The 25,205-nt window shown below is 44.1% G+C and overlaps 1 protein-coding gene across 2 annotated transcripts in view; it reads right to left on the bottom strand.

The window, feature by feature from the left end:
- LHFPL2 (LHFPL tetraspan subfamily member 2) overlaps positions 1-25,205 on the bottom strand; it is a 249,449-nt gene that overhangs the window by 153,598 nt on the left and 70,646 nt on the right. The window contains exon 1 of one of the 2 annotated variants that reach the window (XM_050947156.1): positions 13,147-13,196. The exons of the other annotated variant lie outside the window; for it this stretch is intronic. The gene's annotated coding sequence lies outside the window, so the exon portion shown is untranslated. Of the gene's footprint in view, positions 1-13,146; positions 13,197-25,205 lie in introns of those variants that run through there. 2 annotated transcript variants of the gene reach the window in all.

The following is a 25,205-nucleotide window of genomic DNA, read 5'->3' as shown; positions in this document are numbered from 1 at the left end:
TCTTTTCTAACATTCTTCAAATAGTTGTTTCTTTTTAAGAAGGTTTCTGTCTGCTCAAACTTGTTCAGACTGAAGCCAAAACCTTGAGGACAAAGGTGTGTCTCAGGTCAGTCTATACTAATTCTGAATGACAAAACACTCAAGTATTATACTACAAACTAGGTAGTCAAGATTGCATTAAGATTAAGTTAAAGCACTATTTGTTAATGAAGTTCATAATTCTGCTTTGAAAGCAAGATAAGATTTTCTCACAGACAATTTATTCATAACCTACAAACCCAACATACAGCGTATATGTGTATATCTGTAGGGAAGAGAGCATGCACGTGCATTTGTATGAGAGCAAGAATGCAAATAATATGTTCCATCAATTCCTTGTCTTCCGATTGCCCTCGTGGCTAAAAGGCTAAATGAAAGTCATGTATGCAGTAGTCCCATGGGCGTTTTTCACTGTGTCCCTCTGAAACTGTACCAAAAGCCAGTCTGGAGTGTCTCAGAACATCTGGATTTGACACTTCTTGCATTTATCTGGCTAAACAAAGATTCCTCCCTTCTCCCCTGCCAATACCACAAAGGATATTTAATGCACCAGCAGGGACTAGAAACCTGAAACTCAATCCAATATTTTCATTAAATGATTCATACTCACACAGATTTTGAGACAGACAAAGGGGACTCTTTAAAGCAATCTTGGACTGGATAAGACTGCACTAATTTACCGGTATAACAGGAACCCACTGATGATGTATTTAATCAGATTGAAATACAGAAGAAAACCAGAAACCATTTACCCCAGATAGTGCAACCTCTACTTTGAAGTATCGTAGCAGCTGGTACAATGTATCTTGTGATCTAAGAAGTGTAGGCAGCTGAGTGACAAGAGTCAAAGCAGTAGATTCTAAGGATGAAAAGAGGTCAAGGAGGGGAACCAAGAAAGTTGATGAGGCAAGAAAGAACAAAAGTGTCCAGATGTTACTGGAAAAAATTTTCTTCCTTCATATTAAAAAACATCTTTTTCTCAGTGAGATAGCAATAGCTACATGTCCTATACCCCTCAACAGCCATACATGTCTGAGAATTGCTGTTACTGAGTGTGATTCACATACACTTACGTACGGAACACAAACTGCATGTACCTTCACATCTCTTACTGTTGTAATCAGTGGGCTAACACCACACTGTATCTTCAAAATAAATATTCCTTATTTTGCAATGCTTCAGATAGGAACTACTCAATCAATAAAATCTACAAGACATACATGCTTGTTGAACTAAATCCTACTCCACATTGATACCCTGGAATAATATGAGAAGAACACAGAAGGAGAAACATATAATGTTTTTTCATTCCATTAATTGCCAGATCCAAAAGATTTTGAATGACTGCACATGGAAATTACAGGGATATACTTTCTTTTATAACTGGTTTCCAAAATCTGTATCTGAAAATGATTTTAAAAATAAAAATAAAGCTTATTATTATAAAAAAACATTTCATATTCAAAATCAGTATTTATTGTGCCCACTTCATCAGAGACCTTGCATTCAAACACTAACAAACTACGGAACAGATTCAGCCAACCTTACTCCTGTTGAGTAGCACCTCACTCTGTGGATAGCCCTACTGAGGTGCTCAGATACTAAAATTTTACTTTCACAATTTGAACAGAAAACTATGCAACTTATATGGAAGGAAAACCTGTTTATGCCAAATACACTGAGTGATTCAGTCAAGAAATGTTCATCTAGATGAGTAGCCTGTTGTAGTAATACACAAAATTCAGTAAGATCTTGATTATTCTGCTGTCTAAATCAATCTTACTGAAAATAGGCTAATTTTCACATTTCTAGTTTGACTGTTTTTCTAATTAGTTCTGAGTTTCTGACTTGATAATGGACCTGTTTGTACAAAAGACTTCTTCCATTTTCTTCAGTTCCTCTGAGACTTAAACAGCTTTCATTAAAGTATCAGCCAAATATTGACTAGCGTGATGAAAAATACAGGTAACTCTTAATTTCAACTACATGATTAGGGAAAGCCCCATCCTGCCACTTCTTCTACTTAAGATTAGAGGTTTTCATGGCCTCTGGGAGGAAAGAATTATCAGAGAAAGAACAAAAGAAGAAGAGGAAGGAGTGGAAATATTTGGTGTATGAAGGGCATGCAGAATATAAGTGTGATGCAGACCTGTAGAGTTTACTATAATGGATCATTCATCATACATATCAAGGAATGAAGACCATATGCTTTCAGAATATTTAAGTGTTACAACTTGTGCTTACAAACATTTCATAGGCTGCCAAATGACAAAAAGTTCATAAGCTAAGTCTTCTCTGCACGGACATGTTGATGACTTCCATTTCTCCAGCACTAGCTTTTTAGATAGAGTGGGCATACACAAGTCAGTATTCTTTTCAGTCTGAAACCAGAAACCTTGGAATTGCCACCTATATAAGCAGCTTTCATAATTGTCCCTTAGAGGACAAAGGGAAAACATCACCTCCCCAAAATCCTTTAATCACAGAACATTCCCACAGCACCTGTAGCAGCTTGTCTACTGAAGTGCCAGCAGGCATCAATGTCTTTTATCCCAGTCTTATAAATTCTAGTTCGAATGAAAGTGGAACAGTATTTTTCCTTGTAAGAGTCTATCACAGAGGTCTAGGAAATCATGTTTATGTTAATGACCCCTCAGATAGGCCACATTCTTGCATTCCAGAAGTACAGTAAAAACTAACTTCTGTTACTGGTTTGCACATGATCACTAATAAAATGAAAAAATGTAGATGTTTACAGGCTAGTCTTTAGGTATCCTAGCAGACTGAGTGACCCTGGATTTGCAAAGGAACACATTACATTATGGAACAAATTTCCCATAGGGCTCCTCTGATGCAACACATACAAACACAACTACCCATTATGAAAATCAGTACCATTAAGTTTGTAAATTGATGGATCCACAATTACTGAGGAATGTATTAAGGAAGGGATATTGAAAACATGTCCCTGTGAGTGGCAAATAATAGAGGTCACTTCTATTATGTTAACTGAATCTTTGGCCATGTGTAGGATAGAAGATCTTCTCCATAGTGAATATCCTGTAAATAAGAACTCACATTTCTTATTTATGTTGCAGCTTCTACAACGTCTTCCATTTCTCTGAAAACAACAAACTGACCTAGAAAGGCATGCCCCTCTGTGGCTGTGCTGTAAGTATGGTACTTTAAGGTAAAGCAGCTTCATACTATAAGAAGCCCTTGGTTCACACTACCCAGCAAATACAGTGGTTTAGGATTTCAACTAGCGATATATATCATCCTTTGGTGAAGTGAATAATTCATATTTTCATTTAAAATATTTCAAATGTTGACTTTTTAAGTACAGCACAAGTGAAAGACTAACAAATCTAATGGCACTAAAAACCTTGAACCACCACCTTTAATATTGTTTATGTCTGGTACACTGAAGGTATTTGTTCCTCTGGGATATTTAAGCAAATTTGATATACAGGGGATAAATTCACTCACTGGAGTATTTTTGTATTGCCTGTTCACAAGTTTAAAGACTGCAAAAAGTCTACGTGGTTGACATGCTGCTGCTGTATGTTGTTCTTAGTTCTCAGCATCTATGCAATATAGTAATTCTGAACTGCATTAGTGCGTGGCTACGTCTACACTACAGGATAAATTCGAATTAGCTTAAACCGATTTTATAAAACAGATATTATAAAGTCGATTGTGCGCATCCACACTAGGCACATTAATTCGGTGGTGTGCGTCCATGGTCCGAGGCTAGTGTCGATTTCTGGAGCGGTGCACTGTGGGTAGCTACCGTAAAATAATGAGGCCAATAACGTCGATTTGCGTCCACACTAACTCTAATCCGATATAGTAATATCGATTTTAGCGTTACTCCTCTCGTTTTGTAGGAGTACAGAAATCGATTTAAAGAGCCCTTTAAATCGATATAAAGAGCAGTGTAGTGTGGACGGGTGCAGCGTTAAATAGATTTAACGCTGTTAAAATCGGTTTAACAGCGTAGTGTAGACCAGGCCACACTTCCACTATGAACACAAAATACATACACGTGTAATTTTTCAGCATTTAAAAGAAAAGAGGAGACTTGCTCTCCCTTTATTTAGATGCCCAGCTTTAGGCACTCAGTTTTGAAAATCTTGGCTTCCACAGTTACTATTTTTCTCTCTATCAAAAAAAAAATAAACAAAAAAACCGTATGCCCAGAGTATATACTGACATTTCAGATGATAATTAAGCAGACAACAAGCTAGATATGTAGATTGATGGACAGAGTACAACTGAGAAATAGTATTATTCATCTCAACACTATAATCAATAAAGATAGGTCTTCCCTCTAAATCTTAAGGCACATTTAATATCACTGCATTTAGTCCAAAATTAATCTCTACAGTTGATCTATTTTTTAGCTGTTGGTTATTTGCTGGTGCTGTTGAAATGCAGGCTTCAGTGCAAAACAGGCTGCTAAAGCCATTGTGCAGCCACCTTTGTCTCAGTCAAGGAGGCAAGGATTCTCCTTACTAACTGGAAAAAAATGTATTTTTTATTCATTTTCCCCCAGATTGTTTCAAATATCACAGAACTAGCCAAACATCTGAAATAGTGAATCAGTTCTTGGCTTCAAACTTATTCACTGCATGAAATGTTGTTTAAGTCATTTTTACTCCAAAATCCCTACTACGGTGACCAGACAACAAGTGTGAAAAATCAGGATGGGGATGGGAGGTAATGGGAGCCTATTTAAGAAAAAGACCCAAAAATCGGGACTGTCCCTATAAATTCGGGACATCTGGTCACCCTAATCCCTAAACTAATTATTCACTTGTGTGTAAAGTATGCAGTGTTGTTCTAGCTCTGTCGGTCCCAGGATATTAGAGAGACAAGTGGGTGAGATAGTATCTTTTATTGAACCAACTTCTGTTGAAACCTCACCAACAGAAGTTAGCCCAACAGAAGATATTACCTCACCCACCTTGTCTCTCCAATTAGATTTATATCGTAGTCCACATCCATGTTCATCTTCTGGCAAACTAGACATTTGGATATATGTTAGGTTCTACCCATGACAAATATCCGGCATAAATTAAAATAAAAAAAAAATAAAAATAAAAAAAAATTAGAGATATACCTATCTCCTAGGACTGGAAGGGACCTCAGAAGGTCATTAAGTCTAGCCCTATGCCTTCACTAGCAGGACCAAGTACTGATTTTTACCCCAGATTCCTAAGTGGCCCCCTCAAGGATTGATTCACAACCCTGGGTTTAGCAGGCCAATGCTCAAACCACTGAGCTATCCCTCCGCCCAATTTATTGTCAGAAATTGCAGCATTTCACACAAATTAAAAGAGAACTGTGCCTTCAGTTTAAAAGTAACATGCAGGCTTCCAAATGTATTTGATATTTTTAAATCTGTTTTCATTGAACATGTTGCCAGTTTAACAAAACTTTTTAAAAAGCTTCATGCAAGAGTTATAAATTTAAAGCATTTTGTATGACATCCTAATATACAGCTTTATTTAGCAATAGAACATATATTTGTTCTATTACCTTACAGTCAGACTCAGTTCACAGTGAGAACTGACTGCCCTCAAAACAGTAAGACAACAAAATAAGCTTTGAAAACTCCAATTTTCTTAAAGAAAAATCAGAGAATACATTATTAGTTTTCACTATAATCTTTCAAAGACAGGCAAACCAAGCACAGATTAGCAAAGTTAATGTACAGTGTATTACACTAGGGTTAATTTGGTGGTACATGCATCTGGTTTGAGAAACCTGAGACAGCTTTCAACAATAGGAAATGTCAACTCCATCTATTTTACTGGTGTGGCCTTTCAGAAACCATAAAAAACTGGGTCCTGTCATCTGTGCATAGATATTTAAAATCACATTGCATTTATTTTAAGAGTAAGGATGTATTACTGATATTCTTGGCCAAAATTTTCCCTCTTCACATTATGCATTCGGCTCGGTACTATTTGTCCACTTGGCTGCTACCTTTCACCTCAACAAGTGATGGCAGCTAGTAGCTGTCTTCTTCATAGCATATGCGCAATGTGCCTCAGGTGGCATGTGACCAGGATTCATCACTGAGTTTGGTCCACTGATTGGATCATTAGCTTTTCCAGCCCAGGCTGGGTACTGATGGGGAGTGCGACATGAACGCTGATCCAGTGAATACCTGGAAAGTATTTCCTGTATGAATATAGTTTGGAACACAAATTGGGCTGCTTTGTGGTAGCTATTATATTCATATATATATAAGCAAGGAATTATCATTATAATTCAATGTGTTCATTGTGAAAAAAAAAGCTGCATATTTAGGACTAAATTGTTTTATTACATTGGGGCCAGCACACAATGTGGAAGATACTCAGTTGGTGTAAATTCAAGGGTGAGCAAGGGTTGCCAGTGTCACCAGTCCCTATTTAGAAAAATAAGAGATAGGGAGGCCCTTGCATGGCTACCCATGCAAGGGTCACGTTGTGACTGGCTCTTAACTAAAAGGTTGTCTGCATGATTTATTTTACTGATTTAAAGGTGTGGGGCCAAATCCTTACCTGATGTAAACTGGCATAATTCCACTGACCTCAGCTGAAGTAAATAAACCAATGTATGCCAGTTCACTATTTGACCCATTAGCTGTGTAGGGTCCGTGAAGCCTAACTGGACATAGCTTATGTAACTGCACAGCAGAGGGAATCATCACCAAGGAATTAGCTCCAGATGGGACAACATGAGAGGCAGCCCAAGGCTGTCTGGGAGACACATTGGTTCCGTACTTCTCCTTGCCCTCTTTGTGGGCTCCACTGTCTACCTCCATTAACTTGGCAGAGCAGGGGTTGCTATTAGCCAAGATGGGCAGGGATGATGCCCCTAGCCTCTGTATGCCAGAGGCTGGGAGTGGACAGCAGGGGATGGACTACTTGGTGATTGCCTGTTCTGTTCCTTCTCTCTGGGGCACCCGACATTGGCTGCTGTAGGAAGACAGGATACTGAGCCAGTATGGCTGTTCTTATGTGACTTGCACTACTGCAACTCTACTTTGGGCAGATTACTTCTACCTTGGATTTGCATCCTGGGTTCTACTAGCAGACACTGAATCTGGCCCCTTAACATCAATACGAACTTCAAAAGATTCACTCTGTCAGCCATGAGATACTAGAGCAGATAAAAGAGACACACACCCTACATAAACCAAACATTTCTATTAATCTTAACATTTCTAGTCTACATTATTTCTCAAGAATTTCTTATTATTTTACATAAACCTCCTGGGTGTAGTAAGAGTAGAACAGTGGATACATCTCTCATTTCTAATTACAGGTTTTAGCCAATAATCATCATCTTCAGGAGCCCACAACACTTAATTCTGAAGGTCATAACTAATTCAGTACTTCAATAGTTCCCCTAATTATTTATTTTTATCTGAAGTGGGTACTATGAGAGTCTTCCTGTACTTGTTTTTAAGGACGCTTTAATCATTTCTTGATCTAGCTTCAAAGGTATTTATTGCTTTATTTGTAAGCAGTTTATTTTCCTAGATAATCTGAATTTATGGTGTGATCCAGAATAGGCTAAGTTTGGCACTCAGATTGTTCATGCCAAATATATCAATTTCCTGCAACGGCATTCATGTTTCTACAACAATTATTTGTCAATCACTAGGATGAAAGGTACACACAGAGTGTTGATTTAAATTGCCCAAATCATTAATACTAATTTTTGCTTAAATTCTACATTTGCAGTGTAACCACATCACTTTCAAAAATAGGAACCATTGTGCACTGCTTGCTTAATTCTCACAAGAATCATGCCATGCAAACCTAAAACAAGGAATGCTTTTATCAATGATTTAACAAAATCAGATCACTGATGTGAAATTTTAAAGTGTCCAATTTGGCTACCTAAATCTTTGCTTCTGATGCCACTGTGAACTACATAAAGCAATAAGCCTCCCACTAGGATTAATAATGAGCCAGTAAGAATGCTATTCAGGTGAGACTGATGTTCCAGAACATATGGAGAAGAGCAACCCTATTTTTATTTGCAAAAATACAATCTCCACAACTGCAAATTCTGCAGAACTCTTTGGCAAGCTTTGCTTTTTTTGAGAATAACCAACCAGGGTTACATACTATATTATAAAAATGTGGTCTTCATTAAAATTGGCAAACGTGATTTTAAGGCCTATCACAGCATCACAAAAACAATTGTTCTTAATACTGAACTGTTTTTAGTTTCTTTAAAGGCTCGTATCGCTACATATTACAAAATTAAAGAAAAGAAAATGACCAACTTTGGCACAGTTAAATGGTTCACATTCAAGACTCCTCGTAAGTCATCTTCCTACCTTCCTAAATCCTCAGTTTTTGGTCAAAATATTGTTTCAACATTGGAGTTTCATTCAACAGTCTTTTGAATGACACTAAATAACCTGTTTACTGAAAATATCCTAGGAGAAGGTGGGAAGGCTATGATCAATACAGAGGCAGCAGTGGAAGACACAGTGAGGATGACTGGATGTGGAAGCTGTGGCATGTACATGATCCTGGAGGGGGCGCCTGAAAAGAGCTTTGTCTGCATGAAGTGCCGCCTGATAGAGCTGATGGAAGAGAAGATCCGAGGACTGGAGATGCAGGTGCAAACTCTGGTTGAGTTTAGAAAGGGGTTCGAGCAGATGATGGAGCAAAGACATGAGGTGGCTGAAGGGAAAAGCTCAGACTTGCAGATGGAAGCAGGACCAAAGAATTCTGAAGGGAGACTGCTGGGTAAGGAAAGTGGACAGTGGAAGCATGTGACTAAGAGAATCAGGCAGAGGAAAAGACAGGCTAGTGAAGGAGAAATAGAGCTCAGAAACAGGTTTGAAGAAGGGGCACAGCAGGCGGTCGCTGAACGTGAGAAGGCAAGGAAGAAGAGAAGAGCAGCTAGTCCTATAGCACAGCAAGCAGGAGTCTAAGGCCTGGTCCACACTACGCTGTTAAACCGATTTTAACAGCGTTAAATCAATTTAACGCTGCACCCGTCCACACTACACTGCTCTTTATATTGATTTAAAGGGCTCTTTAAATCGATTTCTGTACTCCTACAAAACGAGAGTAACGCTAAAATCGATATTACTATATCGATCTAGGGTGAGTGTGGACGCAAATCGACGTTATTGGCCTCATTATTTTACAGTAGCTACCCACAGTGCACCGCTCCAGAAATCGACGCTAGCCTCGGACCACAGACGCACACCACCGAATTAATGTGCCTAGTGTGGACACGCACAATCGACTTTATAATATCTGTTTTATAAAATCAGTTTAAGCTAATTCGAATTTATCCTGTAGTGTAGACGTACCCTCAGGGAGCACCTCCAAGGCAGAGGGCAGGAGCAGCACATGGCAGTGAGGAGAGGCACAGCTGAACTGCCGGCAATTGATAGCTTGCTGGGCAGCTGCTGCACGGGGAGCGGGGAGCTGAGAGGGGGGGCTACCAGTCCACACTGGTTCCAAGCCCCCATCAGCTAGCTGCAATGGGCTGCTCTTCCTGAAAGCAGTGGACAAAGCAGGTAGCTGCCAAAGACGTCAGAAGGGAGCACTGCACAACTTTAAACGAGCGTGTTCCCTAATTGACAGGGCCGGCTCCAGGCACTAGCTTATCAAGCAGGTGGGGCGGCAACTCCGGAGCGAGGCGGCACTTTAAGGTATTCGGCGGAGGGTCCCTCACTCCCACTCAGAGCAAAGGACCTCCCGCTGAATTGCCGCAGATCGTGACTTTTTTTTTTTTTTTTTTTTTTTTTGGGCTGCTTGGGGCGGCAAGACCCCTGGAGCCAGCCCTGCTAATTGATCAGCAATGTAACAACGAATCAATGTTAACCGGGACAACTTTAAGTGAGGAGTTACTGTACTCCAGATGAGGCCTCACCAATGCCAAATAGAGGGGAATGATCACGTCCCTCTATCTTCTGGCAATGTCTACTTATACTTATACAATGGAGAAGGGATAATAATCTCCGTGACTGGATTGATTAGAAGTCACTCGGTAATAAAGTATCTTTACACCTGAACAGTGACCTAACATCATAAATGAGAGGCCATAAGCAAAAAGCTTCCTTGACAGGTAGAAAAACTCCTTCTCTGAGATTCTAGTCTGCTAAGAGGACCTCTTAGTCAGACAGATGTATTTGAACTATCGGATGTACATATATGCTAGCCGAAACCACAAAATCACTGTTCTGGCCATTCGGATAGCAACATACTTCTGATTTGCTTTGATTTTATCATGATTTTATAAAAAAAAACCACATTGATTTCTTAATTTCTTTAACATATTTGTTTTAGATTATTATTAGGTCTCTCCCTTTCCTCTACCAGAGTGAGAGTCGGGGGAAATGATGGGACTAAGCCCTGGGGGAAGGTGGGGCACCGATAAGCCTTGGGGAGGGTGCAGTAAAGAGTCCAGGGGGATGAGAAGGGACAGTAAGGAGCCCGGGGTGGCAGTGAGGAGCCAGGGGATGGGGGAGCAGTGAGGAGCCCTGCAGCAAAGCTTAAGACTGGGGCTGGGCAGTGGAGCAAGGGTAGGACCTTTTGAGGGAAGGCAGAGTGGAGGCAGGGCCACGGTGCAGGTGCCAGTTGGTCCCCACACTTCTAGGCAGCTTCCAGTACTCCATCGCCTCCCCAAAGGAAAAACTTATGTGCCACCTATGCCAATGAGCTTGGAGACTCAGATCCAGAAGTGATCCACCCAAGTTAAAGTAAATTATGGGAAGGGTTCAAAGTGATAGGACTAGTAGAGAAATATTAAAAATCCATGAACTATCTTTACTAACAAGGCTGTATTCAGAAGTATGATCTAAAGCAGTGATACTCAAACAGTGGCTTTTTAGTGTGTCTACTGCAGCTCTTTGGAGAGACTGCTGAACTCGAATTAATATGCAAATTAGATACAATTAACTTAGGTTTAAACAGAGACTGGGAATGGTTGGGTCATTACACTAATTGAATATTTCCCTATGTTAAGTTCTCCTCACACCTTCTATGGGTCATCTCAATTATCACTTCAAAAGTTTTTTTTCTCCTGCTGATGACAGCTCATCTCAATTGATTGGACTCTTCCAGTTGGTATGCAAACTTCCACCTTTTCATGTTCTCTGTATGTATAAATATCTCCTGTCTGTGTGTTCCATTCTATGCATCTGAAGAAGTGAGCTGTAGCTCACGAAAGCTCATGCTGAAATAAATTTGTTAGTCTCCAAGGTGCCACAAGTACTCCTGTTCTTTTTGTGATTTAATTATTAACCAATCTAAGTTATTAACAAAGAGGATGCTTTTACTGTGTTATTAACCAATTGTAGCTGATAAAATAATAATACCCATGTGACGCAGAGTTCCAGGGCAGCCCTGTCTGAAAACGTCAAGGTCAGGGCAGGCTGCAAAAGAGCAGATACTCCCAAGACTGGTAGGAGTTAACTGAAGTTAAACTCCCCATCCAATCACAAACTGTGATCCCCCTCACTGGTTATTAAGAAGCTGACTGCAGAAATCACACAGCCCCCTTATTGCATTCCAGTTCTCTGGCTCCTAATCAGCATTTAGGTCCAATACAGTGAGAAGTTATTTAAAAACTCCGCTCACTATACAAAATGTTCTTCTGAACCCCAAAGGGTCAGCCATGTACCAGGTCAGTATTAGTCTGGATCTTACTCAAAATACTGCGCTGCTAGCCAATCCTTGTCTAAAACTAAACGTTTATTATAAAGAAAGAATAAGAAGAGAGTTGTTAAATGGTAAAGCAACCAGACACATACCAAGACTTCAAAGTCCATATATCAAGTTTTTAGCAGTATTGGTGAGTTTGCTGGCTTGAAAGTCCCTCTAGAACACATCCAAAGCTTGGATGGGTCATTCAGTCCTTTGTTCAGAGCTTCAATTTGTAGAAAAGCTACTCCAGAGGTAAGAAGCAGGAATGAAGACAAAATGAAGATGATGCAGCTGCCTTTTATATTCTTTTGCCATAAGGCCTGTACTTCCTGTGTCTCAACACACAAGCTTCACAACACATGAAAAAGCCTTTGAGTTCTTTGTCCAGAGGCATGCCCCTACATGGCTTGCTGACTCATCAGGTGTAGCCCCTGACTTCATCAATGGGTTTATTGTACAGCTGATGTCCCTTGATGGGCCATCAAGCCGGCTTAGTGCTGATGCCATCCTGTCTAGTGGTGTCACCCAGAAAAACAGCACAAGATTGAAAATACAGATATTTCAACATATCTATAACTCACAGTCTAAAGGTGATGCAAACAAGATCACCACATTTTGGCAAATTATAGCATTTTCGTAGATACCTTACATGGCATATCTGGTCAGATTCCTTGCATTATAATAATATTGGTGTTAACAATATCACAGAGTGTCTCCATATTTCATACAGTGTCACAACTTGGTCAGTCATTTTGCTGTGAGAATATAATAGCAAATGAAATAATGAATGGCTCTTTTGGGTAATGTTGATTGCCAATTTGGTTCCTGAACCACTGATATCTGAGTAATACTGATCTACAGTAATATGATAAAGGAGACTGCTTTAAAGATGATGAAGAAAGGAAAGATCCCTTGAAGCCTCTTTAGTACTTGCTTAGTGCATTTATAGCCTTTGCAAAGTCTTACCACTTAACTACAGCACTAAATTCCTAAGGGAAAGCAAGAAATACACACTCAAAGGGCACACTTCCTGAGTTGAAGTGTTTTGGTTAAGTAATGTGTTTACACTGCATCAAACAGCTTTTTTAAGTTCAAGGCTCTACCCAGTTTTGCAAAATAAACATGTTACAGTATTCAGTCAAAAGGATATCTGCAAATTAAAAGTATTTTACTGGTTCAACCACAATGTTAATGGAATCCCATTTGTTTCCTGTTTTAATTTTAAGAAAGGGTTTTCTGATAAATGAGCATTTGCTGTTTTTATTCCCACATATTATGGAAGAGATCAAGGAATCCTCTTTGCCAGATCCTATTCTGAGTGAATGACAGACATGCTATTCGTGAACTTATTTGCTGTACAAATTAGTTGCTTAAGGACTATTGATAGATACATAATATTTATTTTAACAGTAAAATTACTTACTCTAATGCATGGTGTTTTCATATTCCTTCCATTCACCAATCCATGTACAGACATGCCATCACTGCCCAGAGGATTTGGCTACATGTACGAAAAGAGGAAAACAAGCCTTATCTACGTGGAGAAGCTGCACTAATTCAAGTAAAACTGGTTTAAAATGCTAGTTAAATCAGTGTAAATCCCTGTGGGGACACAGGGACACATTTATACCACTGGTTATATTTGTTTAGTTTGCACTTGTACTTTTTTCAACACAACCAATAAAAAACAGGTTTAAAGATTATCACACACAGGTTTGCATCCGTTTAACATAGTGCTTCAAAAATCATACCTTTACTTAAATCAGTGCAAATTTAAGTGTGGACAAAGCCTAAAAAATCTGTCTTCCAAACATTCCCTTAATCACAGTCAAGATACAAATAGATCACCACCTTAGAGACTGTGACCATCAGTATGTGGGGAAAATGAGGACCCCCTACATCACACAATATCTAAAATAATATTCCTGAAGGCATCAGTGGCAGAGATCAGCCAGTCCAGTCTGAAGTGACAAAATTGTAAAACCACTGTCTCTAAACAGTAGAATCTAAGAAAACAGAAGACTAACGAGCTTGAGAGGATTTGCATTTAATATGCCTTTTGAAGGAGAAAGGAGAAAAAACTGCTTGCAATGGAGAGAGTTCCAGCTGTATCTCAAAATGGGTGACTGCGATCTTTTGCTCCTGATCCTAACAGAGGCAGGCTCCCTACATTGGTACCAATTATCTATTCCTGGAGACAAGGGGGAAAAACATGATTTAAGAAAATACTACTGAGGTTTATGATGTGTTTTGAGTTCAATAGCAAAATACATTTGTCACACCCACCACTAATAAGCCTGAAATCATAAAAATGTCCCTCTCTACGCTCTTGTATGCCATTTCAATGGCCTTGCTTCAGTATTTTCCTTTCATTTTTCTGTTACTTGCATCCTTATACATATCTTCCCATCCTCCTCATCTCTTTCATAAAAGTTTGAAAGTAAATTTAGACCTAGAGAAAAGGTCTGACTTGACTAACCTGAAGAGTAAAATTCTCAACCTACTTACTGACTACATACAGACCAGCTGCAGTAATGCTAAGTTTCCCCTGGGGCATCTTGCCAGTGTTCTGGAAGCATCACTACAGAAGGTCAGAGGACAGTTCAGTCTCCACGTTCATTAAAGCCTGAGTCTCTCTCTGCTGAGAGATAGTGTTTTTTGTTATATGGATACATGACCACTAGGGACTAGATCAAGCCAACTAATTTAGTTCAAAGAGACCACTAAACAGTTATCAGATAATAAGGAAAAGACGGTTACTCACCGTTGTAACTGTTGTTCTTCGAGATGTGTTGCTCATATCCATTCCAGGTAGGTGTACGCGCCACGCGTGCACGTTTGCCAGAAACTTTTTACCCTAGCAACTCCAGTGGGACGGCAGGTCGCCCCCTAGAGTGGCGCCACTATGGCACTAGATATATACCCCTGCCGGCCCGCCCGCTCCTCAGTTCCTTCTTGCCAGCTACTCCGACAGTGGGGAAGGAGGGCGGGTGTGGAATGGATATGAGCAACACATCTCGAAGAACAACAGTTACAACGGTGAGTAACCGTCTTTTCTTCTTCGAGTGATTGCTCATATCCATTCCAGGTAGGTGAATCCCAAGCCTTACCTAGGCGGTGGGGTCGGAGTGAGAGGTTGCGGCCTGGAGTACTGCAGAGCCAAAGGCCGCATCATCTCTGGACTGCTGAACCAGGGCGTAATGGGAAGCAAATGTGTGGACCGATGACCAGGTCGCCGCCCTACAAATCTCTTGGATTGGCACGCGGGCAAGGAAGGCCAGCAATGATGCCTGTGCTCTGGTGGAGCGAGCAGTCACACGGCCCGTCGGAACGTGGGCCAGGTCGTAGCAGGTCCTGATGCAGGAGGTAACCCAGGAAGATATCCTCTGCGAGGAAATCGGTAGCCCCTTGACCCGGTCCGCTACCGCCACGAATAACTGGGGGGACTTGTGGAATGGTTTGGTCCTGTCCACATAAAATGCTAGCGCCCGACAGATATCTAGCGAGTGGAGCTGTTGCTCCCTGCGGGACGAATGGGGCTTTGGGAAAAAGACGGGGAGGAAGATCTCCTGGTTAATGTGGAAAGCTGAGACCACCTTGGGGAGAAAGGCAGGCTGTGGTCTCAGCTGCACCTTGTCTTTATGGAAGACCGTATATGGGGGATCTACTGTGAGGGCCCGTAGTTCTGACACCCGTCTAGCTGAGGTGATGGCCACTAGGAAGGCGGTCTTCCACGAGAGATAGATCAGGGAGCAAGTAGCTAATGGCTCGAATGGAGGACCCATGAGCCGAGTTAGGACCAGGTTGAGGTCCCATGAAGGGGCAGGAGGATGGATCTGTGGATAGAGACGCTCCAGCCCCTTCAGGAATCTCGCCACCATAGGGTGGGAGAAGACGGAACAGCTGTCCACTCCAGGATGAAAACGCGGAGATGGCCGCTAGGTGGACCCGGAGGGACGACAACGCCAGACCCTGGGCCTTGAGGGACCAGATGTAGTCTAGAATAGTGGTGATGGGAGTCTCCATAGGGAGAAGACCTTTCTCCGAACACCAACAGGAGAAACGCTTCCACTTAGCCGAGTAAGTAGCCCTGGTGGAAGGCTTTCTACTGCCCAGGAGAACCTCCCGAACCGGGGTAGAGCAGCGTAACTCGGAGCCTGTCAACCACGCAGGAGCCATGCCGTAAGGTGCAGAGACTGAAGGTCCGGGTGACAGAGCCTGCCGTGGTCCTGGGTGATCAGGTCCAGATGTAGGGGCAGGGCAACTGGGTTGGCCACTGAGAGGTCCAGCAACATGGGGTACCAGTGCTGTCTGGCCCATGCTGGAGCTATGAGAATCACCCGAGCTCTGTCTCTGCGCACCTTGAGGAGAACCCTGTGTATCAGCGGAACGGGAGGGAACGCGTAAAACAGGTGGGTTGCCCATGGGATCAGGAAGGCATCTGCTATAGACACTGGCTCCCGACCCTGGAAGGAGCAGAATGCTCGACATTTCCTGTTCTCCCTGGACACGAAGAGGTCCATCCGGGGACGACTCCACCTCTGGAAGAGTGAGAGGGCGATGTCTGGATGGAGGCACCACTCGTGCGAGCGGAAGGATCTGCTCAGTCGATCCGCTAGAGTGTTCCGCACTCCCGGGAGATAGGAGGCGGAGAGGTGAACGGCATGGGCTATGCAAAACTCCCAGAGACACATCACCTCGAGACATAGGGGAGAGGACCTGGTGCCGCCCTGCTTATTGATGTAAAACATGGTCGACGTGTTGTCGGTGAACACCGCGACACAACGACCTTGAAGGAGATGGACAAACGCTTGACAAGCAAGACGGACCGCTCTCAACTCTCGTATGTTGATGTGGAGGTCCATTTCCTGAGGGGTCCACAAGCCCTGAGTTCTTTGGGCGCCGCAGTGCGCCCCCCAGCCCAGATCTGAGGGGTCCGTAGTCAGGGATGCCGAGGGCTGGGGCGGATGAAACGGGAGCCCCGCACAGACTACGGACTGGTCCAGCCACCACCGAAGAGAGTCCAGTACCCTCTGAGGAATGGTGACGACTGTGTCCAACGAATGTCTGGCCGGCCGGTACTGTGCGATGAGCCAAGACTGAAGAGGCCTCATGCGGAGTCGGGCATACGCCGTCACGAACGTACAGGCTGCCATATGGCCCAAGAGGGCCAGACATGTTCGTAGAGAGGTCAGCGGGGCTGCCTGCAAGCGCAGAATGATGGTCGACAGCGACTGGAACCTGGGCAAGGGTAGCAAGGCCCTGGCCAGGGTAAAGTCCAGAACGGCCCCGATGAACTCTATCCACTGCGTGGGGAGCAGAGTGGACTTGTCCACATTGATCACGAGGCCCAAGGCAGCAAAGAGGCTTCTGATCCTGCGGACATGGTCGCGGACCTGCAGCTCCGATGTGCCCCAGATCAGCCAGTCGTCGAGATAGGGAAACACGTGAATGCGGCAACGCCGAAGGTGTGCGACGACGACTGCCATGCATTTCGTGAACACCCTTGGGGCCATAGAGAGGCCAAACGGGAGGACCGCAAATTGATAATGTCGGCGGTCGACCACAAAGCGGAGGAAATGCCTGTGTTGGGGGGATATGGAGATATGGAAGTAAGCGTCCTGCATGTCGAGGGCGGCGTACCAGTCTCCGGGATCCAGGGATGGGATGATGGTTCCAAGGGATACCATACGGAACTTCAACTTCACCATATACTTGTTGAGTTCCCGCAGGTCGAGGATGGGCCTGAGGCCGCCCTTGGACTTGGGGATTAGAAAGTAGCGGGAATAAAACCCCTTGCCCTTCTCGCTCTCTGGAACTTCCTCTATGGCTCCCTTGACAAGGAGCGTGTGCACCTCCTGACGGAGGAATTGCTTGTGAGAGGGGTCCCTGAAGAGGGATGAGGATGGTGGGTGGGAGGGGGGGGGGGCGAAGAAAACTGCAGGCGATAACCGGCCTGCACCGTACGCAAGACCCAATGGTCCGATGTTATTTGGGTCCACGCCGGGAGGAAAAAAGAAAGACGGTTGGAAAACTGCGGGGAAGGATCCGGAGGGGAAACTGGTACTGCGCCCTCGGGCGCACCTTCAAAATGAAGGCTTAGGTCCAGGAGGGGCCTTGGCGGAGCCTTGGTTCTGCCCCGTTTGGCCACCTGACTGTCTGGGTCGGTTGTTCCTGCCGCAGCGCCTAGTGAGGTCCTGCTGCGGGCGGAACTGAGGATACGGCCGACGCTGCTGCTGTTGGTTCTGCTGCTGGAATGGCCTGCGCTGTGTCGCAGGCGTATGCATCCCCAGCGACCGTATTATGACCCTATTATCCTTAAGGTCCTTTAGTCTGGGGTCTGTTTTATCGGAAAACAGGCCCTGGCCTTCGAAGGGGAGGTCCTGGATAGTATGTTGGAGCTCCAGTGGAAGGCCAGAGATCTGCAGCCAGGAAATTCAGCGCATCGTGAGCCCCGAGGCCAGGGTCCGAGCAGCCGAGTCCGCAGCATCAAAAGAGGCTTGTAGCGATGTCCTCGCTACTTTCTTGCCCTCATCCAGGATGGTGGTAAACTCCTGGCGGGCGTCCTGTGGTAAGAGCTCTGCGAATTTCCCCGCCGCTACCCACGAGTTGAAGGAGTAGCGGCTAAGGAGGGCCTGCTGATTCGAGACCCTGAGCTGTAGCGCCCCCGCCGAATAGACCTTGCGGCCCAGGAGGTCCATTCGTCTCGCCTCCTTCGACTTGGGCGCTGGGGCCTCTTGACCGTGGTGCTCCCTGTCGTTCACCGACTGGACCACAAGTGAGCAGGGTGTCGGGTGAACGTACAGGTATTCACAGCCCTTCGAGGGGGCCATGTACTTCCTTTCCACCCCTCGCGCGGTCGGAGGGATGGAGGCCGGTGATTGCCAGATATTAGCTGCGTTGGCCTGGATTGTTTTGATAAAGGGCAGGGCCACTCTGGTGGGCGCATCGGCGGAAAGGATGTTCACCACCGGGTCCTCGATTTCAGAGACCTCCTCTGCTTGCAAGTCCAGGTTCTGTGCCACACGTCGGAGGAGGTCCTGGTGTGCCCTAAGATCTAGCGGGGGAGGGCTGGAGGACGAGGTACCCGCCACTGCCTCATCTGGTGAAGACGACGAGGAAACCCCCGGCAACAGAGTGTCCATGGGGGGTTCTATCTGGGGCTGCACCTCCGTCACTGGAGGGAGCTCTGGGTCCTGGTGGCTGGACCTGCCGTCTGCTTCCAGGGAGGGAGGGGGTCTAGACACCGTTGCCTCCGGTGGCCTGCGTTCCGCCGCAGGGCGAGGGGTAATGTGTTGTGGACCCTGGGCTTGGCGATACGCCCATGGGGTCCAAAACCCCCACTGTTGAGGCCCTCGTTCCTGTGGTGGAGGGTCCTGGAACAGGGCCGAGTGTCTGTCCTGGCCCAAGGCATAGGCGCTGTCTGCCTGGGAGGTCACAGATGGTTCCCTGGAAGGCCACGGAGGCGCTGAGCCTGTTTGATAGGCATCTCTGTACGCCGACTCCGACGCTCTCCTCGGTGCCGAGGATCGGTGCCGCGACCCGTATCGGTGCCGGGGTCGGGACCGGGAACGGTGTGGTAGCCGGTGCAGGGATCCGGAGAGGGATCTGCATCGAGGTCGGTGCCAGAAGCGGGACCGCGACCTTCGATCAGCGCGGTGCCGGAATGGCAGTGGAGACCGGGACCTGCCACCGACACGGTGCCGGGAGGTCGACCAGGATCGGGATCTACCACCGGCTCGGTGCCGGGAGGTCGACCGAGGAGCCGAACGTCGAGGTGAACGGCTCCTAGAGTCTCGGTGCCGGCGGTGAGAGGAGCCAGATCAGGACCGTGCAGACACTGATCGGTGCCGCGAGTGCGACCGGTACCGCCTGGGAGAACGGTGCCGGGACTGCGAGCGGCGCCCCGAGTGCGAGCGTTCACGTCTCCGGGGCGATCGGTGCCCGGACTCTGGAGACAGCGCTCTTAGCATCGGTTTGCCTCTGGAGGTTACCCGTCCCGGGGGTGCCGTCTGAGGCTGCGATGGCTCCGTTAGCGCTATCAAGTCCCGTGCCGAGGCAAAGGTCTCCGGCGTAGATGGTACTAACAGCTCGACCCCTGATCTCAAGGGGGAGCTAGGAGGGGCTGGACTCGACGGACCTTCCAGACCCGGAGTCGACAGCAGCCCTGCAGGCGGTGCCGCGGCCAAGGTAGGTGCCGGGTGCTCCACTCGGGCCTGCCTCGATGGTGTTGCAGACGCCGAGGGTCGTAGGTCTGCTCCCAGTGCCGGGGATGGTCGGTGCCGGGGAGTCTTGCCGGTGCCGGCGCGGTCCGGTGCCGGAGTAGAAGTGGCCGGCTGCGCCGCCGGTGCCGGAGTCAGTGCCGCTTCCATGAGGAGAGCGCGGAGTCTTTGATCCCTCTCCTTCTTTGTGCGAGGCTTAAAGGCCTTGCATATATGGCACTTTTCACTTATGTGCGATTCCCCCAGGCACTTGAGGCACGCGTCGTGGGGATCGCTAGTAGGCATCGGCTTCTTGCATGCCGAGCACTGCTTGAAGCCCGGCGAGCCAGGCATGAGCCCGGTGCCGGACGCCGGGAAGGGCAACGGCCCACCCGCAAACAAGTTAAACAACTATATATAATACACAACTAACTAATATACTATCAAACTATCTATGAACTATTTACAACTATGACTACGAACGAAGTACAGGAGAGCTAGGTACGTGGAGGACAGCAAGCCGCACTCCACAGTTCCAGCAACTGACACGGCGGTAAGAAGGAACTGAGGAGCGGGCGGGCCGACAGGGGTATATATCTAGTGCCATAGTGGCGCCACTCTAGGGGGCGACCTGCTGGCCCACTGGAGTTGCTAGGGTAAAAAGTTTCCGGCAAACGTGCACGCGCGGCGCGTACACCTACCTGGAATGGATATGAGCAATCACTCGAAGAAGAACTGTGGTTACTGCCAACCTCAGCAGTTTTCAAACCTAGAGGTGGAAAGCTCCATATCAGGCTGGCCATCTGGGAGGCCAGTGTGCCAGCATCCCTAGCTGGCACAATTATGAAGACCCGTGTTCAAGAAACTAATTCTTTAAACAGTCCTGCCAATTGCCAGTCTCTAATCTTTTTTCAGGGCAGATTTATTAAGACTGTGGAGAGGCAGCTCTAGCATTTTCTATGATCCTCAGTTTAACTTGACTCTTTTGTTACAGATTTTAGGATAGGTCATGGAGACTACGACTGTTACATGCTTTTATAGGCAAATGACTGGAGAGGAAAGATAGTTCTCTAGTTAACACACTGGAATAGCCCCAGGAGATTTGAGTTTAACTCCCAGTTCTGCCACAGACTTCCTGTACGACCGTCGGCAACTCATTTAATTTCTCTGTGCCTCATTTCCTCAACTGTAAAATGGGGAACTAGTAATAATTCCTTGCTCACATCTCTTGTCTGTCTTGTCTATTTAGACTGTAAAGAATTTAGACCAGAAACTGTCTTCTCAACAATGCCTAGCACAATGGGGCCTTCCATCTTGGTGGAGGTCTCTAGAGATGGTGCTATAATACAAATTCTGAAGGCTTTTAGCCTATATGTGTGAGGTTGCTAGGACAAACAATCAGGCAGTTTGGGCTGCAATGCTATCGATGCATTGATGACACTCAACTACATCTCCTTTCCACCCAATTCAAGCAATACAGTCTCTTTATTATCCACATTGTCTGGCTGAAGTTGCAACTTGGATATGAGCTAGTAATCTATTAATAAGCAGATAGAGTGGAACACAAACAGCTAATGTCTCATTCTCTCCCTCAATCCCAGGTGTGTCTGCATTCCCTTGCTTAATTATTAGACAATAGAGCATTCTCCTTCAACCATAGCTATACATTTCCCACATTTCTGATAATCTGGTATGAATTTTACATTTCTACTCTTGATAGGCACTCTGTTTTAATTTAAAAAACAGTGATTATATAGTAATGAAATTGTCATAATTCCAATTATTTGTAGTGTATTCACATCCCAAGAAAATAATATAACCTATTTCAATATAAACGTAATAGTGGGAGAGGAAAATGGACTTTCAGTCTGGAATGCCACTTTCCAAAACTGCAACCACTAACAATTAAAAAAAAAAAAATCTCAGAAATCATTGCAAACATTTACAGGTACTGAATTTACTATGAAATCTAATCACACTACACAAATTGGTCAGTTACAAAGTAATGCTAGTTTTGCTGAAAGTAAAAAACTTTTCAATTGTAAGGATGCTTTAAGATAGTGAAGAAAAACAGATATTTTAATTAAAAGGAAGTGGAGAAAAAAGATGGATGGCATAAAGGTGAAATGTAAGAAGAAAATGAAGGCTACCACAAATGCTATATGTAAGCAGTCAAAATAATGAAAGGGAAAAGAGAATTAGATGACATTCAAAAGCGATCAAAGGATATGAACAGAAGTGGTGGAATAAAGAGAATTGTATTTAGCTGAAAATAAAATTATAAGGCAACAGCAATGGATTAGAAACAGATGAGTATCATTTAATCTAGGTGGGACTACAGAAAGATCATACATTCAGTTTGGGTGGTGTTTCTGTAGACAACTGAATATTCTCAACGGGCAGGTCAAAGCAAGGACTTCAGATTTGGCCCAAGATTTCATGAAGTAGTTAAGATCACATCAAAAAGGAAGAACTGGACTATATTTCAGAAACTTATACTCATTGCTCTCTTTTGTTGACTTGTAGACAACATTACACTGTGTTAACAATAGAGCTCAAAGTCTCAAATTCAGAAACCCCATTGCTCTAGGTACTGTACAAAGATATGAAACCAGACTGACCCCTTGCAAGGATCATCAGCATGGTTTGAACTCAGGGATTTTAAATCCACAATACATATCTCTACTGCTTGAGCTACAGTAGTAGGCTACTATCCTCTATGTGGATAATCCACTATAAGGGTATATGCTGCACAAATTCTACTTCAAACTTTGTCACCAATTTAGTGTGTAACATTGGGCAAGCAATTTAGCCTCCTTGTGCCTCAGTTTCCTCTTCCGTAAAATGGGGATGGATAATGCTTATCCAGTTTTTAAAAAAAGTTTCAAAATACTCAGATGAAAGTCTAGTATTAGTAGTCAATTTGATTCTGACAATGTGTCAAATGCCACATATTTATTTTTAAAAAATCAATAATTTATTTTGTGATAATTTTTTGCAATGGATATTTAATTTTGGACTAATTCTCTGCTATAGATGTTCAAATTCATTCAAACTGACAATGCTAATAACTTTTTTTAAAAGAAAATCAGCATAAATTCCTTGCATTATTGTCATATCCATGGGGCCCTGAAGAGATTAACTCATTATCTGGCAATACTTCTTTCTAGCTTTGTTTTCCTCCTCACACCCCAAGCTAACTGCTCAAGTACTATTACTGTAATTAAGAATTTATGAGAACATATCAATGATTCAGTAGATTGCAAAAGAAAATTGCCTTACTGTAATGTAACAATAGAGCATTTCTGACTATTCCACCCTTTTCTGAGATAATCTGTGTGCTCCACTATCACAGCCGTAGTCAAAATCCCACTCCCGGACATTCCCCAGGCCACTTTGTTTGGGTCCCACACACTGAGCTTATGCGCTTTTAAGGTTTTCTGAGCCTGAGCAGAGTCCAGGCTCTGGCTCTCTAGGGACATTCTTGGGGTGCAGATTCTCTAGCACCTATTTGAAAATCTGAGATCCTGAGGTCCAACTGCACAGCCCTTTGGACTAGTGCTGGATCCCCCAGACTCCCCAATTACTTAAGCACCCTCTTTCCCAGAGTTCCAACCTTGTGGGCACTCTAGTTTACAATTTATATCTTTAGAGACATGATAGTTGAAGCAAAAAGATACAGGCCTTGCACAGGGCTTCTAAAACTATTTTTCTTTACTGTGGACAGCACAAGAGATACATACATCTAGGTAAAAAGCAAGAAAACATCTATGCACCATTCCCTGTCATAGTTTCCTCATCACTCTTGAGTATTCTTTGGGATTTGGTCAGAGTCCTTTAGGGGTCCAGGATCTCCCTCCTGCAACTCTTGGTTTATCCTCCTATTTAAAGAGTCTCTCTCTCTCCAGTGCCAAATGCTTTCAGCCTTGGCAGGTCCTGCAATCAAGAAGTCTCCTTTCCCACCTGTTTGCTCCTTTCTCCATCCCCAATGTTCCTTTGTCTGTCTGACCCACCCAGTCATTGTGTTTTTAAGGTGCTGTTCAAACACCTCATTTATTTATTCCCTCTGCTGGGGAAACTGCATTCCTTCGAAATCCAGCCCTCTGTAGAGAAGTTGGGGAAAGCTGGTTTATTGGGCGGGGAAAGGGGGGGGGGCTTTTGTTCTTTCCAAGGAAAGTTCTGATTAGGAGCTAACAATCTTTAACAACCAACCTATTCATAGACAGATGTCCCAGTGCCAGCCCCCTTCCCTTAGCTCAACAGTGTGAACTAAGGATACAGTGAAAGACAGCCATAAGACATAAGGATACAGACAGTTCATAAAATCAAACTGGATTTCATAAGCTGTACACAGATTCCTCAAATCACCCCAGTCACACTGAATATAGAAATATCAACAAACAATTAAAATCTCTTTTCCTAAAGTAAATGGTGGCATAGTAGTTTAAAGAGTCAAATAAAGGCAGGGAGAGGTTACATTGCTCTTTTTACTTCAATAAAACTATTATTGTGGTCTCTCTGCTCAAATCTTAAGAAAAACTAGGGGCTAGGCTACAGTCTGAATTTTCTGCAACATTGATTTTTAGCTTTCTTAATGTCAAAGGAATTCACTAATAATTCTCAGCTGCATGGGACAATGTTCCCACCATTCTCTTTATTACAAATTAATGCAAAGATGGTTGCTCATTCTCTGCCTAAATCTATCTACCACACACCATAAACTTCAGTCCTGGGCACTGTGAATCCAGACAGAGCACAGGCTTATCCAAACAATCCTGAGAAAATTCTTTATCTTATATTAACTGCAGTGAAGTCTAACCACCTCTGCATTCTTTATAATTAATTATAGTGTACTTTCCCCTCTCACCTTACTAACTTCTTTGGAAGCCTCTGATATGCAGAAAAGTGCTCAAATTTGAGTAAGTCTCAAAAAAACAACTCTTTGTTCTTCACTGTAGACAATTCAACAACAACAATATGTACAACTGCCCTGCCACAGAAGGATTGAGTATCTGTCTTTGTATTAAAAATAACTGCTGTGAAGAACAACTATAAACAGGTATAACTGACCACTTGCAGGCTATTTTTAAGTGCCATATGCAGGGTACCAAGAGTCCACAGTCTACTGTTCTTCTTATAAAGTGACAGGCACATCACAGCAGCAAAGTATGACACTACAGTACAGATTAATTTTGCATTTGTGAAAAACATTTGCAAAATGTTCAGTCTGGAAAACAAGTCTAGATTTAAAGGACATCTAGTAAACACAAAATTACACTGT

The sequence above is a fragment of the Gopherus flavomarginatus genome, chromosome 3 (genome assembly GCF_025201925.1).
Source record: "Gopherus flavomarginatus isolate rGopFla2 chromosome 3, rGopFla2.mat.asm, whole genome shotgun sequence".
In the NCBI taxonomy this organism is placed as follows: Eukaryota; Metazoa; Chordata; order Testudines; family Testudinidae; genus Gopherus; species Gopherus flavomarginatus.
Note: the sequence above shows the minus strand (reverse complement) of the source record. Positions and strands in the feature narration are given on the sequence as shown.